Raw genomic sequence first — 15851 nt, 5'->3', positions numbered from 1 at the left:
TATTTTTCTTTTCTTATTAATAGAAGAAAAGCTATTTGCCTTTTGACAATATCTTACGATTTAAATAAAGAAGAAGTTTAATGTTATGTAATTTTATTCATCAGCAAATTATGATCTATATTAATTAAATTTTCCTGATTAAAGTTGTTAAATGATTTATAAAATATTCACTAAACGTCATTAGAAACTTATTACATAGAGAAAGTTGTGCCGCGAAATTTCGCAACTTTTACACACGCAATATTGCATGGAACTTCGTGAGAATACGGAAAATGCTCTGAATATTTACAACTATATTTCATTTCTTAAAGAAAAAATTTGATTTTTTATAAGAAATTACTTTTTAGATTGTTCAATATCCATTCATGAAATTAAAACATTATTTTAATTATATTAATCTTATATTTTCATCAATTTATTGATAAAGATTATATACAAAAAGGCGGTATTTGAAAGGTTGGCTATTAGAAAATGCATACATTTTAAATTTCTTAACAAATCAAATTCTTTGCAATAATTGTATGAAAAACAATGCTTAACATTGTATTAATCCTAATTAGACAATTATGTATTATATCTACAGGGTGACTCAATAATCAGTTAATTGAGATATATATATATTTTTACGAGCAGTTTTTAAAGGCTGGAAAATTAGTTATGCACTTGTTTAAAGTAATTTAACAACTGCATGTATTTTAGTGTTATAATATCAATTCTATTGCATCTAATCACATTTATCAAATAGTCCGTTCGTCTTTACAAACAATATGAATCTGAATAGATTTTAATGAATTAACGAAGCTGACAAACTTTCGTTATATTTAAGCCAAATTCATCCATAGCATAACATGTAATTATGGCTTCAAATTGAATTCGTGAATATTTTGTTCATATATTTACGTAAATTTTAATTAAATTAAATCTTATATAAATCAAAATAATAATTTTAAAAACACCATACTCGAGAAATGTAGTGTAAGTTAGTGATAGCTAAAGTTAAAATATTGATATATAAACATGCACAATTTTAACAGTAGGCTGTGATGATGAATAAAACACAGTTTTTAAGCATTTTTAATATTAATAATAGCATAATATTTAAATTACCTATTAGAAGAGTTCAAGGCGCCATCTCTCATTTAGTACCCAAGACATATGCTCCTCTCTGTTCCTTTCTTGCTCTGTTATACACTCAATGAAATATAGTTGAATGTACTGTACTTAATGTCATAATTCTGTACTGAAAATAATATAGCTGCTTTATTTGCAATAGCTTGCAGTTAACAAGTAAAAAATATAAAAAATACATAATACATTTATGAACAAAAAAGCAGTATTTTTATCATTACAATTTAGATTATTTTCTACTTTGCGCTATTTCAAATAATAAAAACATAATATAATTTTTCATAGTTAAAATTGTCTGATTTATATATTTATTCATTATCAAAAATATAATTAAACGATTTAGGTCTTCCTTATTCATTTATTTTAAGAAGATTCTGTGGTTCTGCACAGTTTGTTTAAATTAATATTTCAAATTAAATATAATTATTTCATGTTAGAAAGTTTAGAAATTTAATCAAATCATGCAATACTTAATAAACTTTCTTTGTTAAATTTGTTAAGTAATTTTATTAAACTATATAAAATGAAACACAAATAATACCAGCACCTTTGTAATTATGTAAAATCCCATTAAAATATATGAAATTATTCTTTTATAATTTTACAAATTAATATTACAGATAATAAACTGAGCAAGTGGATAAAATTATTTTAAATAATTTATTCAATTTTAAACGGAAATAAAATAAATTACGCTATGAATATGAAAATTTTTATTTACAGTTTAAGAAAAATTGTAAAAAATTTTGATAAAGATTTTAAGAATAAAACATTATAGTTTTATTTTTAAAATCTTTATCAAAATTTTAATAATTATCTTCAGATAAAATATTATATAAATATAATTTTTGGATTGCTTGTGTACCATACACTGTACTGTACATTTTTCCTTGTTACCATATCTTTCACCTTTATCACTAACAGCTAAAACATGTAATATTCCAGTTCATTATCTTCATGACTTAAAGGCAATAAAAGAGAAGATTATAAGAGATAGAATAAGAAATAAAATAATAAGGAGCCCTTTAAAAGTGATCAGTTTGATATACAAAAGGAGAAAAGCAACCTTGATTAGGAGTGCTTTCTCCTGTGTGTACTGTACTGAAAATGATTTCGTACTGTTGCAAAATAATAAGTATAACTCTACAGTTTTGAAAAACAACGTAGTCTGATGATTGTAGCTTGGAAAGAATAACTAAAAGATATTACAGGCCGAAAACATAGAGCATTTGACAAGGAGAAGATCCAGAAAAAGACAGAGAAATCAGATTAAAGAGACGACTTACTTGTTAGATAAAACAAGAAGAAAATGAAAGATGATCTATAAAGAACTAGAAAGGCTGGAGAGCTTTGACTAGCCTGACTCAACTGTGTTGAAACAGAAGAGAGATGATAGTGATGATCAGTACGGGCTCTAGCTTTATCTACAGTAGCGTAACTACTATTAAAGACCCATGACACAAGGTGTCCAAGGGCTGTTTTTAGAAGCAGGAAAATACGTAAATTTTAATTGTAAATACAAAAAATTTTAAACTATACTGTATACTGTTTAGAAACTTTAAATAAACGTATATTATTTATTTTAGACAGTTTTTATGGTTTATTTTTCTTTATTGCTCTTTTCTTTTTTCAACAGTGCAAAATGACAAGTATAACTGTTCAGTTTTGAAAAAGTTACGTGGTCTGATTACAGTTAACTTAGTCAATAATATGACGAGAAAGAATATGTTGTCCAACGGCATCATTTATATTAGACATATTTAACAAAAATAATAGATTTGAAATTTTAATTTCGCGGACGTAAAGTGTATATTAAAATTATCTATCCATTAACTCAATTAGTTAACCAAAATACTGGCTGTAAACCTTATGCGATTGCTATGATTACTTTTGTAATTCCTTTCTGATTTTGTAATTTTTCTTATTTCTTTTGTTACAACTAATAATTTTTATTTTAATATTAATTTCAAAAAGCCAGATTGTTAAATTCCTATATCATGATAAAATGTGAAGAAATTAAGCCCTAAACATTGGATGAGCCTTTACCATAGTTTGCTTAAGGGACTAAAATTTCTAGTTACGCCACTTCTTATTTGCAATCTGTGCAAGAAGTTTTGGCACTTCCTAGACTTGCAAATCAATGTATAGTGTAATTTTGCTCCTATTTTCTCTCGATGCCTTCTACAGATACACAATTTGATCTAATTTAGAGCTGGCATTCATGGTGATAAATAGAGATTCAGAAATAATATAAATACTGTTTTTCTTTTAAATTTAAGAAATGGTTGCATATTTATGTATAAATATAATTATTTTTTTAAATTTCAGTAAGATTTCCCTTTAAAATTCCTTCGTTATAAATTATTTTACTAAAATAATAAAATATGCTATTTGGGATTAGTTATAATTTATTGATTATATAAATAATAAATAATTTATAATCAATACCGGAAGATATTGGATTTATATTAAAAATTAAAAATGTAATTTTAAAAATAAATTTAAAATCTTATTTTAAAACAGAATTATTTATCAGATTCTATAAATTAAGAGGAACGTTTGATCTTTTTATATTTAAAAAGTTATTATTTTTATTATTTATTTAGTATAAAATTTGTGTTACAGTACAGAAGATATATCCTTTGTACTGTAACTTGTGTATATAAATTATATTAATTTAACAAATTAACTAATGATAAAAATATTTTAAAACTTATTATATGACGAATTGGTGCTTATAATTAATAATTAAACAAGATAAAATTTAAAAAAATATAATAATATAGGCTATAGCAGGCGCTTTCCACGGCTTTACATAATTATATATTTTTTAAAATTTTAAATAGGATATTATTTTCTATCGTATAATGATAATAATTTATTTAAAACTAATCGAATAATTTCATGTGGAAAGGAGAATTTTTGAATGTTGTGTCAAATAACTAAAAATTCATAACATTTAAAAGAAACCCAATAATACATAACAAAATATGTATTACCCTCCCCCCTACAATAAGAAAATATTCCGTTTTTGCTAATAAAGATTTGATTGATTGATGATACATAACAATGAAATTGGATTAAAAGGAAATGTTTCATAACAAAAATCTTAAAATAAAATTTGAATAAATTATTTAAATTTTAAGTTAAGATTTTTATGAAATTGAATAGCTTCAGAAGTAAATTATGTTATTTATGTATAGAAGATTTTGGTTAAATTTTAAGAAAATTGCTTCCAATTTTCTTTCAGCGACATAAGATAAATATGATAAATTTGATAAAAACCTATTAATTTGATAAAAATTATTTAAAATAGTATGTTGCTTATGTTTCAGTTTTTCTGAAGTTACACTCAATAAGAGATACTCTTCATACAGGGGTTTTAATAAAGAAATGCCCTTAGAAAATGAACTGAATAAGGCCATAAAATGGCCGAAATCCATATCCCTATATGAAAAAGTACGTCTTGCTGAGTGTGATTTTCGAAAGAAACTTACTTATACGTAAATTTTATTGAATACGCAAAGAAAAAGGAAGTGAGTGAAATTAAAATAGAATATTAAAGTATTAATTTTATTAAACATTAAATTCAAATATTTTAAATAATTCTTTTCTTTCTTTTTCTTTGATTTTTTCTATTGTCTCTGTTAAATTTATATCAAATATTGCATTATATATTATACAATTACATTACGTAATACTAAGTTATATACATCACTATTTTTGTGTAGAAAGCATTCCTTGGGAACAACAAAAAATAACAATAAAAATAAACTTAATCGAGAACTTTTTAAGTTGAACGTTTTTAAAACAGAGTTGATTGAGGAAAAGAAAAAACTGTTTTCTGTATTAAAGAAAAATAGACTGTTTATTTTTCCTTCATTTTAAATCTCCTTCAGTTTCAGAATTCCATCATGCTTTTCTTAAATAGTTGAATTGTGATTGGCAGTGCTTTCATTCTAACACAATATTCTCTTATTAGCCTTCAGCAACTAGTTATGTTGTCATGACAGCAGGAGATATCTTTTCAATTTTTTCATCAACACCTGTCTCCTATATCCCTTAAAATTTATCCACAACATTTAGTTAAATTTTGAAGAAACTGCTTTCAAATTTTCTTAAGAATCATGAAATATATTATGAATAAAAACTCAAAAAAAAAACCAAGAAAACTCGAAGTTTAATCACTTTAAATGCACGGAACTTGATTGATTTTTATGGTTAAAGTGTTTTAATAATATTCACTCCTTTTAAAATTATGTACGGAGTAATCATTAATCTTATAATATAATCGAGGTGGGTTGATAATAATAATAGTAAGCGCATAGTCTAAACGGTTAGGAGTTGAAAGTTGAAATTTGGTACACAGGTTACGTCATGAGAATGCACACTAAGACAAGATTTTTGGAAATTCCTTCCGCGGGGAGAGGATTAAGCACAAAATATTTATTTGCTTCTATATTTTCATCTAGAAACAAAATAATATTTATATATCGATAAAAAATGTAGAGGTTCTTAATCGTGACAATAAGACTTTTACAGTGATTGCTAACTGTCCCATATAAATAATAGATTCTTCAATGCAGGATTACAAAAGATAATGTTTAAGACTTAATATTGGCAACCGAGTAATGAATTTTAAGGGATATAAGAGCAAATGTTGATTAAAACATTAAAAAATAAAAGAACTATAGAGAACGAGATTTAATTCAAATTACAAAAGGAATTTAATTCAAATTGCACTCGGTAGGCAAGGAATGACTAATTAGTCTATTACCAAAGTAATTTCAATTCAAAGTTTCCTACATGCTATAGGAAACTACTTAATCAGAATCGACTTAATTAACATCATTAAATAAAGACATTCCATTATGTGAGGAATAAATAGTAATGTTCAGTAAGCATATCTAGTGTCTACGATCCAACGGAAAGTATAGATAAAAGATTTAATGTAAAGGAAATGTTTCTAAAACGAAAAAATAAACCAACAGTAAGTGAAATGTAATTATATGTTCAATAATATTACATACATTATAAGATTATTTTGAAATATCTTCTTTTTCTTAATGTTATTTTCTTTCCTTCTACCCAAAGAATGTTCTAAAATTTAATGACTTCTTATATAAAGTAATCTAGATTTATATAGATCGGTATATAATAGCTAGATATAAAATAAGATATAAGATGCAAATTCTATATATATATAGAGGTGTATGTTTATGTGCGTGTGTGTGTATTGCATAACAACATACAATACAAATTGTAAATAAATAAAACAATGAATTTTGATGATGGTCCTTGAATTTTGATGTATGTTGATAGGGTCCTTGGCATTCCGTAATTAATCTGGGATATATTTTATCCCCGTTATAGACAACAGATTCAACAAGTAATGGATCTACATAGGAGCAACGACTCGATCTCTGTACAAGAGTATCAAGGAGCATCATTATTCTATCCAAAAGCGCCTTTCCACCACAACGTTAGCGACATTTGCATCTGAAAACGATATAAGAGTACTTCTCAATGAAACAAAATAAATACATCCTAGTAGGAACTGAACTTATATGAAACATTTAGAGATTCTCGAAATATACAAAGCTAATTTTCGGGATACGGCCATAACTTACAGGGATACAGATACATTCTCTAAAGCATGGAGATTTATTTTTGAAGCGATACTATAAATTAAATCTTATTACTTAAAAATAATCATCATTTTTGGCTTCGGCGTTTTCCAACGAATTCCTTTCGTTTTTAAAGTGACGTTCGAATTTTCATATTGATATTCGACTGACTTCAACCTTTGTTTTTCATTATTTTAATACGTATAATTTGTGCTGGATATTTCTGGTATATTCTGGTATTTGGACTTAATTAATCTAGTTTTACGTAGTACATATTTATTGTTAATCCAAGAGACCAGAAATCTACAATATATTTGTGATACAGTAATCTTGGAGATTTTTAAAACAGTACACCAGAAATCTGGTGTACTGTTCTAAAATTTTTTAACATTATTCATTAAAAAAATCCAAAAATTTAATTCGAGCAAGATTTCATAGAACCACGAACAATTAAATTTTCTCGTAACAAATGTTATTTGACTAAAATATTAATTTAAAAATACAAGCACAAATATTTACTATAGAATAATAATAAAAAAATAGGCAACGAGTTGCGCAATTTTCCCGACGAAAAAAACTGACACATTACTACAAAATTAAAATTATGCGGAATGAGATTTAATAATATAAAAGATTAAAAATAACTTTTTTATTATTAATTATTATAAAATGGCAAAAAGCTTAATTTTGAGAGTAGAAATGGATGCTATAAAAAAAAAGTTGTAAATGCTAATAACGCTAAACTTATTAAGTCAGACACACTCGAGATATGACCTCGACCTTTAACCACCAAAATTTAACAGTATTAATACTCTTTATATACAAATTATTATGCCAAATTTCATTTATTAATCTTTACTCCTCCTGAGATATTAAACGAAGTAGATGCCAAAACATATTTGTTTAGAGAATTCTCCCCTTTTTGACTGTCTTGGATTCAGATCTCAAAACGTGGAAATTTGCAAAGACTCGGAGGATCAAATTTGCACACGATTCCAATACTTTCCGTGTTATATCCATAACAATTAGGGAAAGAATATTATTTATTATTGACTACTTAATTAATTTTTAATTTATTAAATTTTTTTAGTTACAAAAAAAATAGATTTATAAACAAAATATACAATATAATAATCCTTCAATGAATTGTATATTCCACTTTAATTTTATGATATAATTATATTTAAAATTTTTATGTAAATTAATTTATAACGCAAAAATTTTTTATTTCTTTGTTTTATTTACTTGAGAAGTAGTACACCTTGAGAAGTATTTACATTTTTACTTGTAGTACTTGAGAAGTATTTACATTTTTTAAAAAAATGTTAAATCATCTGTGATAAAATGATCGAAAAGCAGTCATGAGGAAAACAGATAATAGTATGGTCTCAAGAAGAAAATTCAAAGTTTATTACGGATTGGGAATTAGAGAGCAAAAGAAAGAAAGGTCTGGCATGGATAAAATAGAGAGAGAAGATTCTGAAGAGGATGGAAACGAGAGAACTGAGAAGTAAGATGAAATGAATGGAGTGAGTGATTGGTTGAGAAGGCTCTAAGACAAAAAGAAGAGACGAGTAAAAATATCCAATTTTAAAAGATTAAACATTCATAGAATAAACTAAAAGACGTTCCTTAATTTAATATTGGCCTAATTGAAGAATAATTAATTCAAAGAATACATTTTTATGACACATGATTTTTATAGATAAGAATGAATGACTAAGAGACAAAGAAATATGCAACAACAATAGCGTGTGTCGATTGAGTGCATCAATAAATCCGTTAAAAGAAGCACGGATTGTAAATAATTGAAAATAAAGCAGCAAAATTTACGGTAAGCATTAAAAAACTACATGTAGATGGATAGGACGACTGTCAAAAAACTAATTCTATATAAATACATAATTTAAAATACGGACTATTCGAATATTTATACGATCATCCATCAAAACCATATCAAAATATACGATATTCATATGCGTACTAAATAACTCTTTTAAAATTTAGTATAGGCCTATTATAAATTTTTAAATTCAAACGTATTTCCTGATTTTTGAAATTTTTTTCAAGCTTTTACATTCAAGGAAATTTTAATCATATTAAATTTTATTATTCTTTTTGCATCGTCAGAACAGAATGAGATTAACACACAGAAAGGAATGTTATTTATTTATCTTTAAAATTATACATAATGTAATCAATAATCAGTAACGATAGTTGCAACAAACAATTTAAATCTATATAGAGACATACTAAATGTGCTTATACTGTTACCAGCATCCAATAAATTAAAGCTTTAGAACTTGAAAACTTCCTATAAAGCTTTTGGATAGTTATGTTAATTACAGTTTTTTTAGAAACAAAGTAAAGTAGATTTTAAATAAAAAATAAACTTTTATGATAAGGAACGGCCCCGTGAATTGTTTTATCAAAACGAATGATTCTCCCACAGAATTCCGAAATAATTCTTCATTAAACTTTTCATTGATATAATTAATGAATGAAAGTTATGCTCTCTGTAAAATAATTTATATTTTTATTTAACATCTATAAATGTTGTGTTTTATTATTAAAAATCTCATGATAAATCTATCATGAGATTTTTCATATCGTATGAGACATGAGAAATTGGATAATAATTAAAAATAGGAGTAAAATTACTGGCATAAATCTTAGAAAAATACATAAAAATTGATATAAGATCTAACTACAATGAAATATGACATTTAATTTAAAAAATAAAATCTAATTAAGAATGAATGCTGTCTCATCATCATAACATCATTGTCATCGTATGAATTATGATATCATCTATTGTGAACATGTCAATGTACTATACAAATTGAATAAGAATGTTATTACATCATTATAGATTATTGAAGAATTTATTAATCAGCACTATTCAAAAAAGATAAACTCGTGTGCATGTAGAATATAAAATATGGATAATTGATTAAATGTAATTTATATACCTCTGAATCAATCATAAAAAAATTATAGTTATAAGTTAGAAAATATCAGCTGATAAAATAACTTAAGAATTTTGTGTTTTGTATTATGTATTCTCATATATTTATCTTTCTGTTATATATTAGTAAATAAATATATAATAGATAAATATTTTAAAATATGAACAAGAAACTCACATAGATAATAGCAATTACATTATCTTTTTGATGTCTTTCGTTTATCCCAAATAAAGCAGACTGGTTTTATTAATATAATTAGTAATATTCTTTTGTCTAATAATAGATGAAACACTAGAAGGTTGTGTTTTGTATTATATTAATAATAAAAATATTAAATAACCATTTCCTTTAAAAGCTTAGTAAACACAAATGTATTGATGTTATGTGAATATTGTGTTTCGTTTAATTCTCATATATTACATGTGTATGTTTGAACATGTTTCCACCAATTCTGTAAAAGAAAAATGTGTTGTTCTTACGAGTTACACTTAGAAATATACTTAGAAAATGCAAATAGAGTATGGCATGAATAATTTTTGGACAATCTCGTATATTGGTTTAGATTTGTTACTTTAATCTTTAATCATTTTAATAACAAATCAAAATACAATATAATAACTCATAAAGGTTAATGAATCAAAGTATCCGTATGCTATGTGGATTAGATGCTACTCAAATGAAAATAGAATTTCTCTTGGTATTTAGAATAATCTGGTTAATTATGATAGATAAATTTTAAAAAATACAAAAAAGTTTATAATCCTAAATATACAATTTTAACGTATCGAGAGTTTTTATTTTTACTTTACTCTTAAATAAATATTATAGAAATAATTTGTTTTTTTTTAAATATTCTATAAGACAAACAAAAACTTTAAAGTCTTCGCGATTCGTTCTTTTTAACCATAATATCACAAGAACGTAACATCACGTAGTAAAGTGACCTTCTTTTGCAAGCTATTTCTCTCCTAAGTATAAAAAATTGCTAAAGCATCGCTTTGTAATCGGTGCTCCAGAAGGAAACAGTAAAATTCATCTCATTTAAAAATTTAATATAAATGAAGTAAGAATGTAATTAAATATTCAACAATTTTCTTAATCAAATGAGATCGAGCACAATTGATATGCATATCGATAATAATTCAGATCAATATGCCAATTTAAAATAAATCGTAATTAAATTAAAAATTTGTTATAAATGTTAAGAAGTGATTTATTCAATTATAATAAAAGAACAGGCCCAACATGAGAAATAATAATGCATATAAATAAATATATGCATTAATAATGCTCAGCATATCCTGGTAAAATCTTCCATGAAAATTCCTGGCTCGCCTGAATTCGATCTCGGGTCTTCCAGACCAAGCATCTTAGGATTATAAAACGATTCGAAAGTCAACTAAATTAATATTTTCTGAAAAATTATTGATAGAATGATTTTTAAGGAAAAAATTCAATAAAAACGGTTCATTGTGCGATCTAAAAATGTTAATTAACTAAATTGAATTTATTCCAATTCATGATAAAATCAACGAATCGATAGTTAAAAATAAGCCATTCAAGTTTGGAAGAATGTTTTTTTTTTTTTTTTTTATTCTTCAAACATGTTAGATTTTTATATCCGAAATTTAAGAAAGTAATCCTGCCAATATTTTCATAAAAAAAGTTTTAAATTTATTTTTCATTTTTATAAACTTATTGGAAATCAAATCAAAGTTGTTTTGTATTGATTAAAAAATTAATAATTAGTTTCAAAGAACTATAGTTTGAAATTAAAAAATATATAAACTTATTAAAGGAAAAGAGTTGTAGTAAGTATAATTTAAAAACACAATGAAAGGGAATTATTTAGAACATTTTTAAAACATTCAAATTGATTCATGAAAAAATATTTATTGAAAATATTACGATAATTACGGAAATATGTTGTGGTTAACGTTATTATCATTATCTTCAAAATTATTTATTTGCATTAATCATAGGATATATCAAGTATAAAGAGAATGAAGAAATGAAATATAGGAAATTGTGCCGATAAGTAAAAACGAATGTACTATACAGTACAGTACGTAGCCTAAACTATAGTCAATTTAAGATGAATGTTTAAGAAAATGATTATTTAAATTTTCTATTTTAAATTCATGCAACAACAAACATAGGCTATCAAAGGTATCGTTTAAGAAAGACATTATCAATATAATATATAAATTAACTGCAAGATTAACGATGTCCATTAAAACAGGATTCATTTCACAATAATCAAAAACAAATTATTTTAGTGAGAACTTTTTCATTTTATTATCTAAATAGTTTATGATAACAGCAGTTCTGATTGATGAAAGTAAATCTTAAATGCTGAATTTTATCAAATAGATTAAAATAAGTATTTTCCACGTGATCAGTATTCTTATTTCTTATTAAAATTTCAAAAATTTAATGGATGTTCTGCATAGACAGAACCATTTGTAATTTAAAAACCCATCTAATAACATTTAAAATCTTTAGATTCATTAAAGTAATGAAGGAAATTGTGTGCAGAATGGTACAAAGAACATTCAAGGAATTGTGTTTTGCAGAGAACATATGGCCTATCATAAATGACAAGAATAAATTCGAATAGAAATAATTCATGTTTTACTATTAGCACTAATAGTAATACATTAATTTCCACTTAAAATATGTTGCGGATTTCATTTATAAATGTAAAGACAGTAGAGATCAAGAAATGCATCAAGAAGTGCATGGACATAAGACAGTAGAGATAAGATGATCTTAAGAAAAATTATTAGACTTATTGAAACATAACTGTGGAGGGATCATACTGGACAATTCAATACAATTGCAAAAATTTTCTAGAAAAGATGAATAAAATATTTTCTGATTATATTATCTAAATTCTGTAAAGTTATAATATTACACTAATTTTAAATAAAAAGCCGAAAAAATAAAAATTGATTATTCGTTAATTTTAACAATAAAATCCTACTTAAATCAACGTTAATTATAAGTATCTTACTCCTACTCCCACGATAATCTTTTGATTTACTCTTAAAAGAAGAAAGAAATTGAAAACAATTTAACTTGTCCAAATAAATCTGTAGCTTATTGACTCCCAAAATTCGATTTTGTTATAAAATTACAGAGTTACAAGCAACTCTCCAGATCTGTTTCTAAGATAAGAAAATCATGCTATGAATTATATAAATATAGGAAGGGGAAAAAACAAAGTTTAATAAAAAGGAAATTTGTGGTCCTCGTTCGTTGAAAACACATGATAGCACTAAAGAATTATATATATATATATATATATATATATATAATTCTTATATATAATTCTTATATATATATATATATATATATATATATATATATATATATATATAATATATATATATAATTCTATATATATCTTTCATTTTATAATAAAAGAATATATATTCTTATAAATGGCTAAATACTTAAAAAATTAAAATTATCACTTAAACTGTTTTGCTTTATTAACTTGAATATTTTTTAATTGATATCAATATCAGTTTTGCAAGAGATGTGTTAGATTAATGAAGTGTTATTATAAGTAGAAATTCCATTAACTGAGGTTCGATCAAACGGGAATCCAATCAACTAAGATTGGTAAAGTTATTAAAAAGAATTTGTAGACTACGTACAAACAAATCATAAACAATTTAGTAATGAAGGGCAAGAAAAAGGTAGTCATAAAGGAAGAAGAATATGTACTCTATTTTCAGTTTTAATTCTGTTTTCATTTAGAAAAAATAAATGGTTACTAAGCAGAAAAGTGTTATTTTATCCTCAGATTAAAAAAATTTTTCCAATTAATTGTGCAGTAACTAAAGGTAAAAACTTTAAAATTTTTCTGCTGAATTCGTCTTATTAAATAAATGAAAATACATTATTATAATGCAAATTATATAATTCGAAGTTTTCGATTTTCCAGTTTCACCCTCTTCAATATAACTTCTCGGTTAATAAAGTTTCTACTGTATTTCACTGTTAACAAGATAAAAAATAATTTGAAAAATCATATGAATGAATTTAAAAACTCTTTATAACTCTAATAAAGTAATAATCAATTAAATTTATAAGTTATAATATTTATAAGTTTTATATAAAATCAAATTAAGAATATGAAACTAAATAAAGGGAAGAAAGCATAATAAATTCATGTATTAAGAATTTGTGTTTTTATAAAATGTAATATAAATAATTATAATACTTTTATTACATTATACTAATTAAATATATTGATGCCTATTTTATAGAACATACAATACAGTGGGTTTATCAGAAAGGACCAACATCCATCATGTCGGCATCGACAATATAGTCAATAATACCTAATACCTCCGATATAATTCAACGAAATTTAATTATATTTCATTGACTTAGATATCTACGATGCCCGAAAGTGTAAACAGAAATGAACAAAGCATTATTTAAAGATTTGAAGCAACGATGAAAAATTATAAAAAAATTATAATTGATAAGATTATAAAACATAAAAAATTTAATACGTATAAAGAGAAAAATAACAATTTTAGTAATGTATGTATGTGAAAGTTTGTTTTTTCAAGGATTGCTCTTCAATCAAAATTTACTAAAGTCAATCTTTCCAAGTTTTATGATACAGATCAAACTTTAATGCACTCTTTCACATGCCAAAAAATGGATGATAGAAAATTTAAATTGTTAATGTTTGAAAATAAATATAAACTCACAAAATAAATACAATTTTAGCAAATAATCAAATTATTTTAAAATATCTTTATTAATTTTATTAGTATTTTAAATTAAGTAAATACTTATCTAATGTAGAAGAAGTTACTTCTCATCAACTTTGAGAAATCTTAATACCTCCGATACAATGGGAAAACAATACTAAAAGTTTAAATGGTCTAAAATTTGCATACCTCTATCATTGTATCTTGTATCTATCTTATCTTAATTCCTGAACTGTTCATTCGATTTAAAACTTGATTGCATTCTTGGATTCAGCGTTAAAAATGCGTTAAAATAGCATAAAAGTGAATTTTTAGATCTATTAATAAACTGCTATCTCTACTAGGACCAGAGCCTGTTATTCCCTTTCAGGGACACATTGTAAAATAAAAAATATAGATATTATACACATTAAATTAACATCTATATGAATGTATAGTAAATTAAAATGTGAAAGTAAATTTTAATTTAATACACACAGGTACCAGCCCAATTGTCGTTGTCACTTTTGAAACTATTGGCCCTTTTCTAAAAATATTATGTAGAATGAGCGAATGAATTTTTTGTTCATGGATAATAAAATGGTGATTTTAAGAAAATTATTATTGTTCAGTAACATGAGAATCTTATAAAAACATTTGATATATTTAAATATCTAATTTGGATTACTTCTTTTTTAAATCAATTTATTTCGAGGTAGAAATCTGTAATATTAGAGAGGTTGAGGCGGAAGTACAAACGTTAAACTTGTACGGCAAGCAGAAGTACACGTTTGACGTTCTAAGTCCAAGTAAAAGACCTTGCGGCGCTCGTTCACAACATCACGTGACTCAGTGAACGTCGCGCATTGACTCACGGGAAATTTGTTGAAAAAATGGCGGATACATTTAACATAGAGGGTTGCCAGCGAAGGTAAATAAACAAATTAAACTGTTTAAAAGTATTTATAAGATGTTTAATAACAATAATTATTTTTAATTAGTGTCGTGTCTCCTACCGTACGATCGGACCTCATACTTTTATCTAGGGAAGTAGTGGCTTATGTAAATTTGAAAGCAGCTCGAAAAATTAATTTTTAGAAAATTTACAAACATATTACGCTGTTGATGGTAGAAATTGCCGTGGAAGAACAAACCTACAGTAATGTTCAAAATAACCACTCAGTCGGTTTGACGAAACACAAAGTTTATATTTACAATACAATATAAACTTTGTGTTTCGTCAAATGTACAAAATGATACAAATCTAATTTGTATCATTTTGTACATTTACAATATAAATGTACAAAATGATACAAATTAGAGTTACAATTACTTATGCACAAACACTAGTCCAAACAACAACCGACTATTCCCGTACACGTTCGTCGAAAGAAACTCCTTACGACCTC

This window comes from Centruroides vittatus, unplaced genomic scaffold (genome assembly GCF_030686945.1).
Source record: "Centruroides vittatus isolate TY-2023 unplaced genomic scaffold, ASM3068694v2 contig_474, whole genome shotgun sequence".
Lineage (NCBI taxonomy): Eukaryota > Metazoa > Arthropoda > Arachnida > Scorpiones > Buthidae > Centruroides > Centruroides vittatus.
Note: the sequence above shows the minus strand (reverse complement) of the source record.